General features: G+C 37.8%; 1 pseudogene across 1 annotated transcript; it reads left to right on the top strand.

Annotated features, from left to right (window-relative positions):
* Positions 1 to 6166: 6166 nt before the first annotated feature.
* LOC309857788 (heterogeneous nuclear ribonucleoprotein A1 pseudogene) lies at positions 6167 to 7499 on the top strand (annotated as a pseudogene). The gene has a single exon. The product of its transcript is annotated as a heterogeneous nuclear ribonucleoprotein A1 pseudogene (transcript).
* Positions 7500 to 17048: the final 9549 nt, after the last annotated feature.

The raw sequence follows: 17048 nt of genomic DNA, 5'->3' as shown, positions 1-17048 counted from the left end.
GGGGGCATGCGAGTCTGGCCAGCGCCAGCACTGGGCGGCCTACTAGCCTGGCTCCCCAAGCAGGTGTCCGCCTGCTGCCTGGCTGCAAAAAGATCATCTGCCCTAAACCCTGGCTGCACTCTCGGTTCACTTCGCTGACTTCCTGATTGTGCCCAAAGCCGGGAACCAGCTTCCCCAGCACAGGCCTGGGCTGAGATGCTTGCCCGCGATCTGTTTAAGCAGTCTCCTAGTCTCCAGGCAAGGTCTGCCATTGCCTCATGGCACACGCGAATCACTTCGACCTGGATGTTTCGGTTTTTTGTTTGTTTTTTGATTATTGGTTATTACATGACCTCCATGGTAGGTGCTCCACAAAGGGAGTGAAAAGAGGATGCCTGATACATACGTATATGGCCATTCTAGAAAAAGAGCTTGGGGTTCTCTGGGAAGCGGGGCATTGGTCCTTGCACTATGTTTTAATAGAAATGGTATTATGTACCAACTTACTTAAATGAGCATAGTTTGAAATCGTTTACTGAGAATAAATATTTAAAACAGTTATATTTTAGTTATATTTAGTTATATTTTAACTAAATCATCAATCATAAATCTATTGCACGAAGGTTACAGGCAACTTAAATGCAATAGCACTCTCTTCAGGGTTTTAAATAATCCGTGTCTGTCTTGGCACATGAGATTGCAAAGATAGGAAATGGTTTGTAAAAGATCATATAATAGCTTTTACTTTACGGTATCAGCAATTTATCCTAAAGGAGCGGCCACCAGCTAAAAACTCAGCTTTGAAAAATGCAGAAAAGCAGCAAACGTTTACATACCCTCTTGGTGACCAGAGGCATACATTGTGCACCTCATCATCTCTTTCGTGGTTCTGAGGCCCTTGGCGCTCAGTAGTTTAGTGTCTTATTCTCTGGAATAGGCCATTGAAGAAATACCAGGCCCAGAGAAGAAGGTCCTGCTGGGTGTCTGAAGAAAGTACAACCTTTTAGATGAAGCTTTCTGGGGAATTTGTTAGTGGTTTGGTCTGCTTCTGATAGGAAGGGAAATTTTAGTTTTAAAGATTTTATTTATTTATTTGATAGAGATCACAAGTAGGAAGAGAGGCAGGCAGAGAGAGAGGAAGAAACAGGCTTCCTGCTGAGGAGTGAGCCTGATGTGGGGCTCGATCCCAGGACCCTGGAATCATGACCTGAGCCAAAGGCAGAGGCTTTAACTCACTCTGCCACCCAGGTGCCCAAAAAAATTTTTTTTTAAGATTTTATTTATTTATTTGACAGACAGAGATCACAAGTAGGCAGAGAGAGAAGTGGAAGCAGGCTCTCTGCTGAGCAGAGAGCTAGACATGGGGCTCAATCCCAGGACCCTAGGATCATGACCTGAATCGAACGCAAAGGCCCAATGAGCCAAACTCACTGAGCCACTCGGGTGCCCCAGGAAGGGAAATTTTTTAAGAGTATTTTCTCTTTGAATCCATTTTGAGGTTTGGTTTGTGGTTCTTTCTGACTTCTCATGAAGATGGAATCTCTTCTGAGGTTGGTTGTCAGGAACCGCATATCCAATCGACCTATCTTGTTAGCAATAAATAAATAAATAAATAAATAAATAAAAGCAAGCTCAAGAGTTGGTATAAAGCTATTATGCTTTTCAAAATCCCGAACTATAATTCATGTATCATGGTCATTCTTTAGCAGATCAAACAGGAGAGAGGTGGCAGAAATGCTCTTTCAGGTTAATGTTTTTACAAGGAAGATTGACTTATGAACCTATTTGTTATTCCCTTCCATTCAATTTCCCTGTACCTCCTTTTCTATGAATTGTAACGGTAAACCATCATTATTTTTATTGTTGGCACGTGAGAATTAGAGATCAATGCCCAAGTGAAAGCAGAAGGCAGGTTTATTAAAGCAACAGCACACTATCTAAGGGAGAGCAGGTGGTATTCCATGAGGTGGAGCTGGCCCTTACTTTGTTTTGGGATTGGATATTTCTTGGTCTTTTTGAAGTGGGAGGACCTTCAACATGCAGTGGATTGATCTCTAATGGAGGCTGCTTCCAATCATTTGGGGGACTCCTACCACATGTTGGGAAAAGGAGTTGTTGTCATTTTTATTTTATTTTTTTCAGGGTTCCAAAATTCACTGTTTATGCACCACACCCAGTGCTCCATGCAAAATGTGCCCTCCATAACTCCCATTAACAGGCTTACCCAACCCTCTGCCCCCTCCCCTCAAAACTCTCAGTTTGTTTCTCAGAGTCTCTCATGGTCTGTCTCCCCCTCCAATTTCCCCCCACTCACTTCTCCTCTTGATCACCCAGTGTCTTCTGTGTTATTCTTTATGCTCCACAATTAAGTGAAACCATATGAAAATTGACAATCTCTGCTTGAATTATTCCACTCAGGAAAATCTCCTCCAGTCCCGTCCATGTTGTTACAAAAGTTGGGTATCCTTCCTTTCAGAAGGAAGCATAATACTCCATTGTAAAAATGGATCATATCTTCTTTATTCGTTCATCCATTGAAGGTCATCTTGGTTCTTTCCAAAGTTTAATGACTGTGGCCATTGCTGCTATAGGTACAGATGTCCCTTCTTTTCACTGCATCTGTATCTTAGGGGTAAATACTCAGTAGTGCAATTGCAGCGTCATAGGGTAGCTCTAATTTTAATTTCTTAAGGAGTCTCCACACTGTATCCCAAAGTAGCTGCACCAACTGGCATTCTCACCCATAGTGTAAGAGGGTTCCCCATTCTCCACATCCTCTCCAACACTTGTTGTTTATTGCCTTGTTAATTTTGGCCATTCTAACTGTGTAAGGTGGTATCCCAATGTGCTTTTGATTTGAATCTCCCTGATGGCTAATGATGATGACCATTTTCTCATGCATCTGTTTGCCATTTGTATGTCTTCTTTGGAGAAGTGTCTGTTCATGTCTTCTGCCCATTTTTTGACATGATTATCTGTTTTTTGTGTGTTGAGTTTGAGGAGTTCTTTATAGATCTTGGATATCAGCCCTTTATCTGTAATGTCATTTGTGAAAATCTTCTCCCTTTCCGTGGGTTGTCTCTTCATTTTGTTGACTGTTTCCTTTACTGTGCAGAAACTTTTGATCTTGATGAAGTCCCAAAAGTTCATTTTTGCTTTTGTTTCCTTTGTCTTTGGAGACATGTCTTGAAAGAATTTGCTGTGGCCAGTGTCCAAGAGGTTACTGCCTATGTTCTCCTCTAGGATTTTGATAGAGTACTGACTCACGTTGAGGTCGTTTGTCCATTTCGAATTTATTTTTATGTATGGTATAAGAGAATGGTTGAGTGTCATTCTTCCATACATAGCTGTCCAATTTTTCCAGCACCATTGATTGAAGAGGCTGTCTTTTTTCCACTGTATAATTTTCTCTGCTTTGTCAAAGATTTTTTGACCATAGAGTTGATGGTCCATATCTGGACACTCTACTCTAATCCACAGGTCTACATGTCTTTTTAACCCACTGAGCCACCCAGGTGCCCCTTTTAAGCTATTTTTTAAAACTACAGTCATTCTTTTTTCTCAAGATTTTATTTATTTATTTATTTATTTATTTGACAGAGAGAGATCACAAGTAGACGGAGGGCAGGCAGAAAGAGAGAGAGTGAGAGAGAGAGAGAGAGAGAAGCTGACTCCCTGCTGATTAGAGAGCCTGATGCAGGATTTGATCCCAGGACCCTGAGATCATGACCTGAGCTGAAGGCAGTGGCTTAATCCACTGAGCCACCTAGGCGCCCCTAAGCTATTTTTTAAATTCCTGTTCCAATAACACTTTGATTGCCATATAAAGTTAACCACATCATCTTTTTTAGGTAAGTAATTGTACTTTTTATGTGCATAGTTATTTTGGTCCATGAGTTCAGCTCCTCTTAGGATCATCAAATCTCTGTAAAGTCTGGGTATGCTAGGATTTTCTAAGCAACAATAAAATACATTGAAACCTGGTAGCTTAAATATATTAATGTTTTCTTTCTCAATCATTCACAATAGCATTACATTCTGAGTAGCTTCCTTCTATTTTGCAGCTATAGTGTTTGGAAAAACTTGAATTGTGATATCACTGTGATAATGTGAATTAGTGCGGGTTTTTCAGAGAATCAGGAAGAGAAAAAAAAAAAGGAAGATATTCTCCAGGGCCAACTCTAGAAGTGACTATTAAAACATCTGTCCAAATTCAATTGAACAAAACTCAGAAATGCCATCTCCAGTGAAATACAAAGAAGATTATATATAGATCTGGGCACACACATCTCATTTGACCCAATGATGTACATCAGTGAAAGACTGAAGGCCAATCACCACTCCATGGGAGAATTTAAAAATAAATTTACTAATGAGGCCAAGAATTCAGAATCACAAATACTTCAGATCTAATAATAACTGCCTTCACTTGATGTTATTCTGTAACATAAATCCTACAATCAAGTTTCAATTTTAAATTCTTACAATTTTAAATTCTTAAATCTTTATGAAGAAGCATCATTTGGAGGGAGCAGTTTTCATAATTTAGCATCCATCAGCCTTTTTTTAAGATTTTATTTATTTATTGGACAGAGAGAGAGAGAGAGAGAGAGATATTACAAGTAAGCAGAGAGGCAGGCAAGCAGGGAGGGAAGCAGGCTTCCTTTTGAGCAGAGCCCGATGTGGGGCTGGATTCCAGGACCCAGAGACCATGACTTGAGATGAAGGCAGAGGCTTAACCCACCACCCAGGTGATGATAGAGCCCCTCAGGTGCCCCTCATCCATCAGCCTTAATGGTTTGGAGGAAAATGTGTGGATGAATAATGCCTTAGGGAGCTAATCTCTCTAAAGAATTTTCAAGTCTTTACCCCTTCAAGGTTTTTGCACAGTTCTGATAGCCTCTAGACATCCAGCTGATTTCTACAGTGACAGGCCTGTTAAAAACTGTCCTCAAACCAGGAATAGAGCTAGAAACATACCAGTCAAGAGCAACTTTGAGTCTTTTAAGGAATTTATCATCATTTCTTTGTTTTTGGTTCATATCTGAAATAGTTCTATATTACACTTGCATAATTTTTAAAGAGCTGACTTTGAAGGAGGCATTCAGTTCCAGCTAGTTCCATATTTTGGCAAGAACTATAATTCTATATATTAAAAAATCATATTTTAGAGTGCCTGGGTGGCTCAGTGGGTTAAATTCCCTGCCTTCGGCTCAGGTTATGATTCCAGGTTCCTGGGATTGAGTCCCACAGTGGGCTCTCTTCTCAGCAGGGAGCCTGCTTCCATTCCTCTCTCTCTCTGCCTGCCTCTCTGCCTTCCTGTGATCTCTGTCAAGTAAATAAATAAAATTTTTAAAAAAACATATTTTATACCAGTTATTCATGTTTATTAACTAAGATATCACAATGCAAATAATACAAGCAGTTGATCTTTATTAATACCTTCAACCAAGATCAAAAAAATATGTCATATTTTCTCCAAAAATTTTATATCATCTGATAGGTCAGATATATATAAAATTACATTTAAAGTTTCAAAAATATCAGCAATATTTTCATTTAGTTGCAAATTTCAAAGAAAATCTACTTTTCCAAACACGACTTTTTATCCTATTTTTTTTTAATTTTGTCGACAACTGATAAATTGTTTAGCGAGACTATAAATGTTAGATCGAAAAAATGATTAATAGATGTAGGTTCAAAATATTATGTTCCTTTAAAAATAATTTAGTCTTTGATGAACATCTGTTTGGTAATATGTTGTATCCAGATATTGTAAATTAATGACATATATAAAATTATAGGGAAATGAGACTTTCAGTTCCATTATGAGTAGAGCTTTTAAAATGCTATTTGTCACACCCTGTCATCTTGTCATTATGTAGCATTATGTAGCATTTAAAAAATATATACTCTTCACTTTGAAGTCTTTTAGAAATCTAAAATATGACATTCTATGTTTTGTGTTTCCATATTCCTTTATTGCCAGTTTGAACAAATCTATATGCTTTGATTCAAAGGTAATAAATTCCTCTTATTTGGAAAAATGATGTTTATTTTTGTTCTCTCACCCTTAGCAGGTGGTTTCATTTTAGCACACTTCAGAGTTATAATTTCATGCTTATTAAAAACATTTATTATCCTTTCTGCCTGTGGACGCCACCGAGTAAGCATCGTTAAAGTCTCCCCTCCCACCGCCGTCATGTCTAAGTCAGAGTCTCCCAAAGAGCCTGAACAGCTTCGGAAGCTCTTCATCGGAGGTCTGAGCTTTGAAACAACCGATGAGAGTCTGAGGAGCCATTTTGAGCAATGGGGAACACTTACGGACTGTGTGGTAATGAGAGATCCGAACACCAAGCACTCCAGAGGCTTTGGGTTTGTCACCTATGCCACTGTGGAGGAGGTGGATGCAGCCATGAATGCAAGGCCACACAAGGTGGATGGAAGAGTTGTGGAACCAAAGAGGGCTGTCTCAAGAGAAGATTCTCAAAGACCTGGTGCCCACTTAACTGTGAAAAAGATTTTTGTTGGTGGCATTAAAGAAGACACTGAAGAACATCATCTAAGAGATTATTTCGAACAGTATGGGAAAATCGAAGTGATTGAGATCATGACTGACCGAGGCAGTGGCAAAAAGAGGGGTTTTGCTTTTGTAACATTTGATGACCATGATTCTGTAGACAAGATTGTCATTCAAAAATACCATACTGTGAATGGCCACAACTGTGAAGTAAGGAAAGCGCTCTCTAAGCAAGAGATGGCTAGTGCTTCATCCAGCCAAAGAGGTCGAAGTGGTTCTGGAAACTTGGTGGTGGTCGTGGAGGTGGTTTTGGTGGGAATGACAACTTTGGTCGCGGAGGAAACTTCAGTGGTCGAGGTGGCTTTGGTGGCAGTCGAGGTGGTGGTGGATATGGTGGCAGTGGGGATGGCTATAACGGATTTGGTAATGATGGAAGCAACTTTGGAGGTGGTGGAAGCTATAATGATTTTGGCAATTACAACAATCAATCCTCAAATTTTGGACCCATGAAAGGAGGCAATTTTGGAGGCAGAAGCTCTGGCCCTTATGGTGGTGGAGGCCAATACTTCGCCAAACCACGAAACCAAGGTGGCTATGGTGGTTCCAGCAGCAGCAGCAGCTATGGCAGTGGCAGAAGGTTTTAATTACTGCCAGGAAACAAAGCTTAGCAGGAGAGGAGAGCCAGAGAAGTGACAGGGAAGCTACAGGTTACAACAGATTTGTGAACTCAGCCAAGCACAGTGGTGGCAGGGCCTAGCTGCTACAAAGAAGACATGTTTTAGACAATACTCATGTGTATGGGCAAAAAAACTCGAGGACTGTATTTGTGACTAATTGTATAACAGGTTATTTTAGTTTCTGTTCTGTGGAAAGTGTAAAGCATTCCAACAAAGGGTTTTAATGTAGATTTTTTTTTTTTGCACCCATGCTGTTGATTGCTAAATGTAATAGTCTGATCATGACGCTGAATAAATGTGTCTTTAAAAAAAAAAAAAAAAAACATTTATTATGATCTACATAGATGAATGAAACTTTTATTTTATTAAATTATTTGCCAAAAAATCTGTAATTTTTAAAAATGTATTTCTTTTGAAGGGTTATTTTAGAGCATTCAGAGAGGATCTAGGAGTCTGGTATTATGCAGTTTTTAAGTAGGTATGAAATCGTTATTTATATGATTGTTTCTTTAAGGCTTATGTATATTGTCCATTATATGCTATAAAATATTTTGAAAGTAAATTTAAGGTATGTTTCACATAGTTTATTTTTTGGAAAAAAATATTGAAATGACTTATGAAATTCAGTATACTCTCAACATTCGTTTTTTCTGAAATTTACCAATTGTCTATTGAACCTATTTTATGGCAGATATTACTTCATACTACACTGGTAAATGAAATACTTGGATTTGTAGAACGTTTATTTGAATGGGTGAGAAAATTAAAAGGTATAAACCTAAATAAAAATTGCATAGTGTATTCAAAAATGATGAGTACAATGGGGAAAAAGAAAAATTAGATCAGGGTGAGAAAAATCAAGGTTACTAGGCAGGGAATGGGGAGGTAATAATTTTAATAGGAAGATCAGGGTAGTTAAAATGAAGCTGACAATTGAACAAACGTATGGAAAGGTGATGAATTTGACCAGAACTATCAGCAATAAGGTCACTCCAGACAAAGGAATTGGCTATCTTGAAGGCCATAAGGTTGGATCGTGCCTGGCATATCTGAGGAATAGCAAGGAGGCCACTGTGAGGGACTGAAGAGTAGCAGGGAAAGAGGTCACAGAGGTCACATGAGTGGCTAGATCAGTTAAAAGCTTAGAAGTCATTGTAAAACTCTGGCTTTTATATTTGGAAATTTACTGTATGATAGAATTTCTGCTTATAACTGAGAGTTCAAATGTCCATAAAATTTCAAGGATTCTTTTTCTTGTAAGACATAATAAAGAAAAAGAGTTCATATTTTCACATGGTGTAACAAATGCTCGGAGATCCAAGTGTAGGAAGCTATGGGAGCACAGAAGAAGGCACGAAAATCACACCAATATATTTGATGACTGTGACTATATATAAATTTGTATTTTCTAGATTTTTTTATAGTCATGGAATCAAACAGTATATTCTATTCATTGCCTGGCTTTTCTTTTCTCAGCATCATTACTTTGAGAATCTCCAATTGTAAATAGTTCATTTTGATGTTGAATAGTAATCTCTTTAATGAATAGATCATAATTTGTCTTTGCTCTATTGATGGACATTGATGAACATTTCCACTGTTTTCAATTCTTAAAAATAAAGCTGCTATGAAATTCATATACAAGTCCTTGTATGAACATAGGGTTTGTTTCTCTTGGTTAAATGCCTAGAAGTAAAATGGCTATTTGTGTAACTGCAACATATTTTGCATTTAAAAAAATATTTCAAACTATTTTCCAAAGTGGTGGTATCATGATATATGCCAACAACAGTTTAGATTTTTTGTTGCTTCTCAATCTAGCTCAGACGAAGTAAATTAGCCTTTATAATTTTAGCCATTCTAATAGATATGTAAGCATGTCTCATTATGATTTTAATTTGTATTTCTTTAATGTCTAAATGTTGATAAATTTGTCATGTGCTTAAAAGCCATCCATATCCTTTTGGTGACATGTCTCTTCAATAATTTTCTTCACATGTAAAATTGGATACTCTGTTTGTTTATTAGTAAGGTATTTTATTTTTATTCATTTTTTAATAAACAGAGTAGAGGTCCATTATCAGATATATAATTTGCAAATCCCTTCTCCATCATTACGGTTTCTCAATGGAGCTTTGATAGCTGTGTCTTTCAAGAAACATGCTACTTCTTTTCTGGTACACGGAGGTATGACTAGAACATTATCAATGTTGACCTTTGCAAAGAAAATCATGGCTTAAGATATATGTAGTCTGCGGTTGTTGGGAGTATTCTGTAATATCAAGCATATCTAGTTAGTTGATAATTTTGTTCAAGCCTTACATATCTTACCAATTTGATGACCATTTGTCTATATAATCTCAAAATAAAGGTGTTGAAACTTTTTTCCATTTCTCTTCTAAGGTAGAAGTTATGATTTTTGTTCTTAGTTTTCCCCTATATATCCCCAAATCTGTTATTAAGTATTAAAAGTCAAGAATTATTATACTCCCTGATGAATTCATCCTTTTACTCTTCTGTAATTTTGCCTTGATCTTTATGTCTGATAATGAAATTTGCTTTAAAATCACTTTTCATTATCTTGATATAACCACCAAAGTTATAGTGTGATTAGTGTTAATATAGCATATTTTTTCTTTTACTTTATAAAGCACTTCTATATTTAATCCAAAAAAAAAAAACAGCTTTTTAGCTCTGGAAGCATCTTTCTAAATTATCTTTTTTTTTTTTTAAATGAAGCAGTAGCAATTTTTGTTAAGGGACCTAAGCTGGAAGTAGGTTTATTTATTAATTTATTTAGTAAAGATTTTATTTTGTTTATTGACAGCAAGAGAGAGAGAGAGAGGAAGCGCACAAGCGGGAGGAATAACGTGCAAAGGGAGAGGAAGAAGCAAGCTCCTTGGGGTGCAAGTAGTCCCATGCAGGGCTGGATCCCTGTACACTGGAATCATGACCTCAGCCAAAGGCAAACATCTGCTTAAACAACTGAGTCATCCAGGCACCCCTAGAAAATTAAAAAAAAAAAAGACCTTTTAAAAACATTTTGTTTGTTTCTTTTTTTTTTTAATATTTTATTTATTTGACAGACAGAGAGACAGGAAGAGGAACTATAAGCAGGGCAGAGGGAAAAGGAGAAGCAGGTTTCCCACTGAGCAGAGAGCCTGATGTGGGGCTCCATCCCAGGACCCTGGGATCATGACCTGAAAAGAAGGGACACTTACGGAGGAAGCCACCCAGACACCTCTTTCCTTTGTTTTTAATATATGGCAACTGATGCTTCCCAGCCATGAGAAGCATATTACCCATTGATTAAATCTTTGATAACAACCTATTTAAAGAGGTGTGTAAATATATACTTACTCAGATTTATAACTTTGTGTTTTCTTCATAGTTTGGGGCTGGACCCCATGGTCACAACACTGCTTCCAGTCTTTGCCTTCCCATCTGTTGATACCAGGCATTTGGTCAGCAAAGCAAATTAGTATCATAATTAATAAGCCCTTGGCACCATATCTCTGGAGCAGGGGTTGCACTTAGCCAAGGCCCAGAGCAGTTGACCTCCTGAAGCTAGTGCTATAGCCCCAAGGACTAGGTCCCTGCCACCAGAACTCAGTCTTACATGTTATGCTAAGAAGACAAAACCAAAACAGAAAAGCTCCGACAGCTTTCACTGGCATGCCTCATCTCCCACTCCCTCGACGTCCAGGCAGTACCAGATGCCAGGAGGGGTTTTGGTCCAACATATGGGAGGGAAGGAAGTAGCCACGAGCAAGTACCTGCCTCGCTCTGCCTTTCTTTCATGAGCAGGTTGTAAGGAGGAGGAAGAGGAAGGGGAAGTGAGGTGAACTTCAAAGGGTGAAGGCCTCAGGTAGGCAGCTGGCTCCTGCCAGTAGGAAAGGGACAAAGGAGAAGGCAGTGAGTCTTGCAGGGAGGGTGGGGGGTAAGGGTTACAGCTTATGATGAAATCTGGACAGGAGTAATAGGGATACTAGTCATTTGAGTCCACCATTGGCAAGCTGGGCTGGGTGTCAGGGCAGATAGGCCTCCCTGGGCAACGGCACATGAGAGAAGGTGGAATTCTTCCCTGAGGAGCAGGTGGAGCTTTGGGTGTTGGGAAAGCATAGACAGTATTGTTCCAGGGCCAAGGACAGGTCCGGGTACTCCTGGTTGGACGTCAAGGCCACAGAATGATCGAGGTCTTCTACCAGCAGCTTGAAGGTACCACATGCCAGCCACCCCTCATTATTGTGTATAACTCTCTGGTGCACTCATTGGCTTATCCATCAAATGACTCCTTCAGCAGCTTGGAAACCACCTCCACAGGCACTCCAGGTTATGGGAGGCTTCCAGAGTGAAGATTTTGCACAGGATCACCCCAAAAGACCAGAAGTCACTCTCGTGGATGTAGATCTGGCCAAACATGGTCTTAGGGATCATCCACTTCACAGGCAGTCCACTGTTAGTTGTCTTTTTATAGTAACTGATGTGGTGATATCTCTGTCAAGGCTGAAGTCTGAGATCTTCATCATGTTGTCCTTTGTCACCAGCACTTCCCTGGTGGCCAGGACTTGGTGTATGCACTTCTTGGAGGCAAGGTACTCCATGCCTCAGGCTACCTGGTAGGCACAGGATACCAGGTCCTTGGAGGAGAGTTGCTCTGCTGCATTTTGGCTGATATTGTAACAGTACTCCAGGTCAGGAGGCCTCTGGGCCTGCAGGTAATCCTGTATGTTGTCTTTGGAGGCATATTCTGTGAGAGTGTACGAAGGACCGTCCTGTGTGCAGGACCCAGCAGGTTTATGGTGTCCTTGTGCTGTCCAATCATCTTTATCATCTCCATTTCTGAGATTAGGTTTGACAGGTCTTCCTCTGTTGCATCTGACTTCAACATCTTCACAGACACTTTAGTCAAATGGTTGGATTTGTCTTTGTCCAGCACAATGGCCTCCTCCAACACCACCTGCCCAAAGTAGGCCTGTCTTAGGGGTCTGCCTAAACTGCCTACACCCAGCCTGTCTCAAGGCAGTTATGAACTCTAGATTATCCTCAAAAACATTAAACCACAAGCTAAAAATTCTCTTCACTAGATCTCTGTCGCAGGTATAATTTTCTTATCTTTCATCATTTATCATTTTCCTAATTCTTATTTTCAGTATAGTTTATTTTGCTTCCAATTGTTTCCCCTGGTTTCTGTATGCTGTTTCAGAGGGAAGATTTATCCTGTTAAAATTATATCTTGAGCATTCATTACATCTCTCAGTTAAAATGGGTTCTTTTATGGTATTGATTCATTTGAGTTTTCTCAAAATGGGAAGAATTTTCAAAATGGTGTTTTCCTCAAGGTTCAAAGTATGTCTTAGCCTCATCTTTACTCATTTTGAATTCACTTTTCAAATTCTTGTCCCTCTTTTTATCTTTTTCAATTTAAATATTTTATTTTTACTCTTCTTTTATTTGAGTATAGTTGATATTCAGTGTTACATTGGTTTCAGGTTTTCAATATCTCCATATATTATTCGATGATCACTACAAATATAGCCACCATCTGTCACCATATAACACTATTATAATATCATTGACTATATTCTCTACACTGTCCCATATCTCTTTTTAAAATCTCTTATTTTTATGTTTTCTGTTATTCCAATGTTCGACCATCATTTTAATTGGATACTTTAATAAAATATGCCTGATTACACACTCTTTGCTGAAAACCATAGCATTGGATTAATAGTAGTCTTCTTCTTCTTCTTCTTTTTAAATTAACATATAATGTATTATTAGCCCCAGGGTTACAGGTCTGTGAATCGCCAGGTTTACACACTTCACAGCACTCACCAAGCACATACCCTCCCCAATGTTCATAACCCCACCACCCTCTCCCTACCCTCCCCACCGCCCTGGCAACTCTCCGTTTGTTTTGTGAGATTAAGAGTCTCTTATGGTTTGTCTCCCTCTCGATCCCATCTTGTTTCATTTACTCTTTGCCTGTCCCCCAAACCCACCACATTGCACCTCCATTTCCTCATATCAGGGAAATCATATGATAGTCTCTTTCTCTGGTTGACTTATTTTGATAAGCATAATACCCTCTAGTTCCATCCATGTCATCGAAAATGGCAAGATTTCATTTCTTTTGATGGCTGCATAGTATTCCATCATATATATATATATATATATATATAAAATTCATTTGTTGATGGACATCAAGGTTCTTTCCATAGTTTGGCCCTTGTGGATATTGCTGCTATCAACATTTGGTGCACGTGCCCCTTTGGATCATATAGTAGTCTTCTTTACCTCTATCAGAACCCCAGGAAGCTTTTTTTATTTATTTACTCACATAAACAGATGATCCAACACAACGTTTTTTGATGTTCAAATGTATTATAATGTCTTACCGCTTAACATTATGCTTACTGCTCTCTTTCACTGTCTTACTAAATACACATCATCACTATGCCATTTAATCAGAAAGAACATTTGAACTCAGAATTCTCTCCATATCAGGGAATGAAGACTCCTCCCTTCTGTTTGTGCAGGTAAAATAAATGTTGATATTGTCTGTCCTGCACATACCCCATCCTGTTCACCAGAATATTCACCATCAAAATAGATACAAAATAAAAACCATACCTCACCACTTCTATTACCACTCAGCATGCTAAAAACACCATCATATGTTCCTGAATTATTGACTTGATTGATAATCCCACTTCCACACATACTGCACTCCTTTCTCCCTGCAAATTTATTTTGGTACAGCAACTTAACCTAAAAATCAAGTCAGATGATTTTATTCTGCTGTTGAAAGTCTTTTGGTATCTTCCCCTTTCATATTAAATAAAAACTGAAGGTGTTTCAATGTACTAGAGCGTCATAAATCAATACGTTCTTCCTCTCTCCACCACTATGAACTCCTCATTGGCCTCCTTGCATTTCCTCAAAAGTAACAGACCAGCTGTTCACACAAAGTCTATATACTTACTTGCTCTGCCTAGAGCAATCCTTTCCTTCAATATTTGTATAACACCCTCCTTCACTTCCTGGGTCTTTGTGCAAATAACATCTCACAAATGAGATATAACCACCCAACACAAAATACAATTAACTTTCATCCCAGCATTCTCCAATGGCTTTTACCTTTCTTGTATTTCTTTGTAACACTTATCACCATCAACCATCAATGATTATTCTATTATTGGTTTATTTTCCTATTGGAGACAGAGAGAGAGAGAATTGGGAGGGGGCACAGAGGAAGAAGAAAACACCCCACTGCCTAGAAAGCCTGCTGGGGAGTTACATCCCAGGACCCTGAGATCATGACCCAAGCCAAAGGCAGTCACTCAATGGACTGAGCCACCGAGGTGCCCCTCTAATATTGGTTTATTTTACTATTATATTTCAAAAGAATGCAAGCTCTTTGTGGTCAGGTATTTTATATGTTTTATTAATTGAAGTATTCTCAGAAAGGTAGCTGGAAGATTGTAAGGGCTCACTAAACTCTATTTTCTTGTTATTATTGGGCTCCTTTATGGGCTTTACCTCTTACGCTAGACGTCTATCCTTCAGATGTAAGCAATAAGAATAGAGCCCTGCTGCCTGTTCAAATGAGTAAAAAGCCTGTATTAAGTGGATATTTTAAAAGCTAAATGAATGGCTTAATAGTTGTATATAGGGGGAAAGGGAACATATTTTCCACGGTTTAGAAGTGGAGTTCTTTTATAGAGTTCTTGTACAAGCCTACACTATTGAACGATAATGGGCAGTTGTACATTCCAATTATACAAACACTTTGGTAATTTATATACTTTTTTTGTAATTCATGACTGGACCATTTAATTCCTTAGGTGCATTATAGCATTTCAACTTTTCATGTTCAATAAACTTATTGGGGTTGCTACCTTTTTTATTCAAATGGAGAAATAGTCATGATTTCATCTAAAGAAAGTGTTATTGATTGTGTTGTTTTCTAGGATTGAGTCGCACATGCTAGTTTACAAGTTTTGTTAAATTCCCAAGTGTGTCACCGATAAAAGCCTTTTCTAGATTAGTAACTTGATCAAAACAGAAAAGTTATGTAACACTCAATTGTTATACTATCTTTGTTTCCATCTTGCATTGTAATAACACCCATCTTAGCTCTATTTAAGACAAGTCATCGCCAGATGGCTTTCTGGCATTGATTGCATGATATGATATCTACTATAACTAAAAGTTTTTGGTTTCAGTAGCCTATAAATCAATTTAGAAAAATATATGTATTTGAATATAAGGTAAAGTTTTAAATTACTTGGCAATAGTAAACTAAACTTTTTTTTTTGTAAATTTTTATTTTCTAAAATTTCATTGAGCTCTTTTGCAATAAGAAACAAGTTACAAAAAATTAAGGTTTATTTACTCCAATTCAAAATTATTAGGAATATAATCATAGAGGTTGAAGTATTTAAAATATTGAACCCCAAATATTTTATTAGGTAAATTCTTGAATGCTGAGCATTCACTGTTAAAATATACTAATACTATTGATAGACTGGTAGAAGCCTAAAATCAAATATTTATTAAATATTTATATCCATATCTTTTCATGGCTTGGTAATTCATTTCTCTAGCATTAAATAAGATTCCATTGTTTGCTTGAACTACACTTTATTTGAACTTTCACCTATGAAAGGATATCTTGGTTGCTTCCAAGCTTTTGTCAGTAATGAATAAAACTACTATAGACATCTTTGTGGGTATAGGTTTCATCTTCTTTGGATAAATACCAAGAACTGCTACTGCTGAATCATCTGGCAAGAATATGTTTAGTTTTGTAAGAAACTGCCAAGTTATTTTCCATTCTTTATTCTCAATAGACATGGAAGAATATTCCTGTTGCTCCACATCCTCACCAACATTTCGTGTTCTGTTGTCAGTGTTCTTGATTCTGGCTATGTACTGGTGTCTCTTTTTTGTTTTAATTTGCATTTTCCTGATGACATATGATGTGAAGCATCTTTTTATATGCTTATTTGCCATCTGTAATATTTTCTTTTATGAGGTATCTGCTAAGGTCTTTGGCTCATTTTTAATCAGGTTTTTCCACCATTGTTGAGTTTTAAGGGGTCTTTGTGTCTTTTTGATTAAAAGTCCTTTGCCAGATGTGTATTTTGCAAATTTTTTCTCATAGTCTGTGCTTTGCCTTTTCATTCTCTTGGCATTGTTTCACAGAGTAGACATTTTTAAATTCAGTGCTTGTGCTTTTGTAGCTAAAGTTATTTCCAAAACCAAGGTCATTTAAATTTTCTTCTATATTACCTTCTACATGTTTCATGCTTAGGTTTATAATCCAATCTGAGTTAATTTTTGTGAAGAGTGTATGATATCTGCCTGGATTTATTTTATTTTATTATTTTATTTTATTTTTAATTTATATTTTTACATTTAGCTTCACCATTACTCCAGAACCATTTGTTTAAAAGATTGTATTTTGCTCTCTTGTATTGCTTTTGCTTTTATATTAAATATGAAATATAATTAATAATATATATTCTGTTCCTTTAATCTAGTCTTTCTGTGGTATTACAATATCTTGCTTCCAATTATCATTATGGTATACTTTTTTAAGATTTCATTTATTTATTTGACAGAGAGAGAGAACACAAATAGGCAGAGAGACAGACAGAGAGAGAAATGAGGAGAAGCAGGCTCCCTGCTGAGCAGAGAGCCCAATAGGGGACTCGATCCCAGGCCCCTGGGATCATGACCTGAGCCAAAGGCAGATGCTTAACCCACTGAGCCACCCAGGTGCCCCATCGTTATGGTAAACTTTGAAGTCAGTCCTCAGTTTTTGTTCTCGTTCAACACTATGTTGACTATTGTGAGTCTTT

Source organism: Mustela nivalis, assembly GCF_964662115.1.
Source record: "Mustela nivalis genome assembly, contig: HAP1_SCAFFOLD_1269, whole genome shotgun sequence".
Lineage (NCBI taxonomy): Eukaryota > Metazoa > Chordata > Mammalia > Carnivora > Mustelidae > Mustela > Mustela nivalis.
Note: the sequence above shows the minus strand (reverse complement) of the source record. Positions and strands in the feature narration are given on the sequence as shown.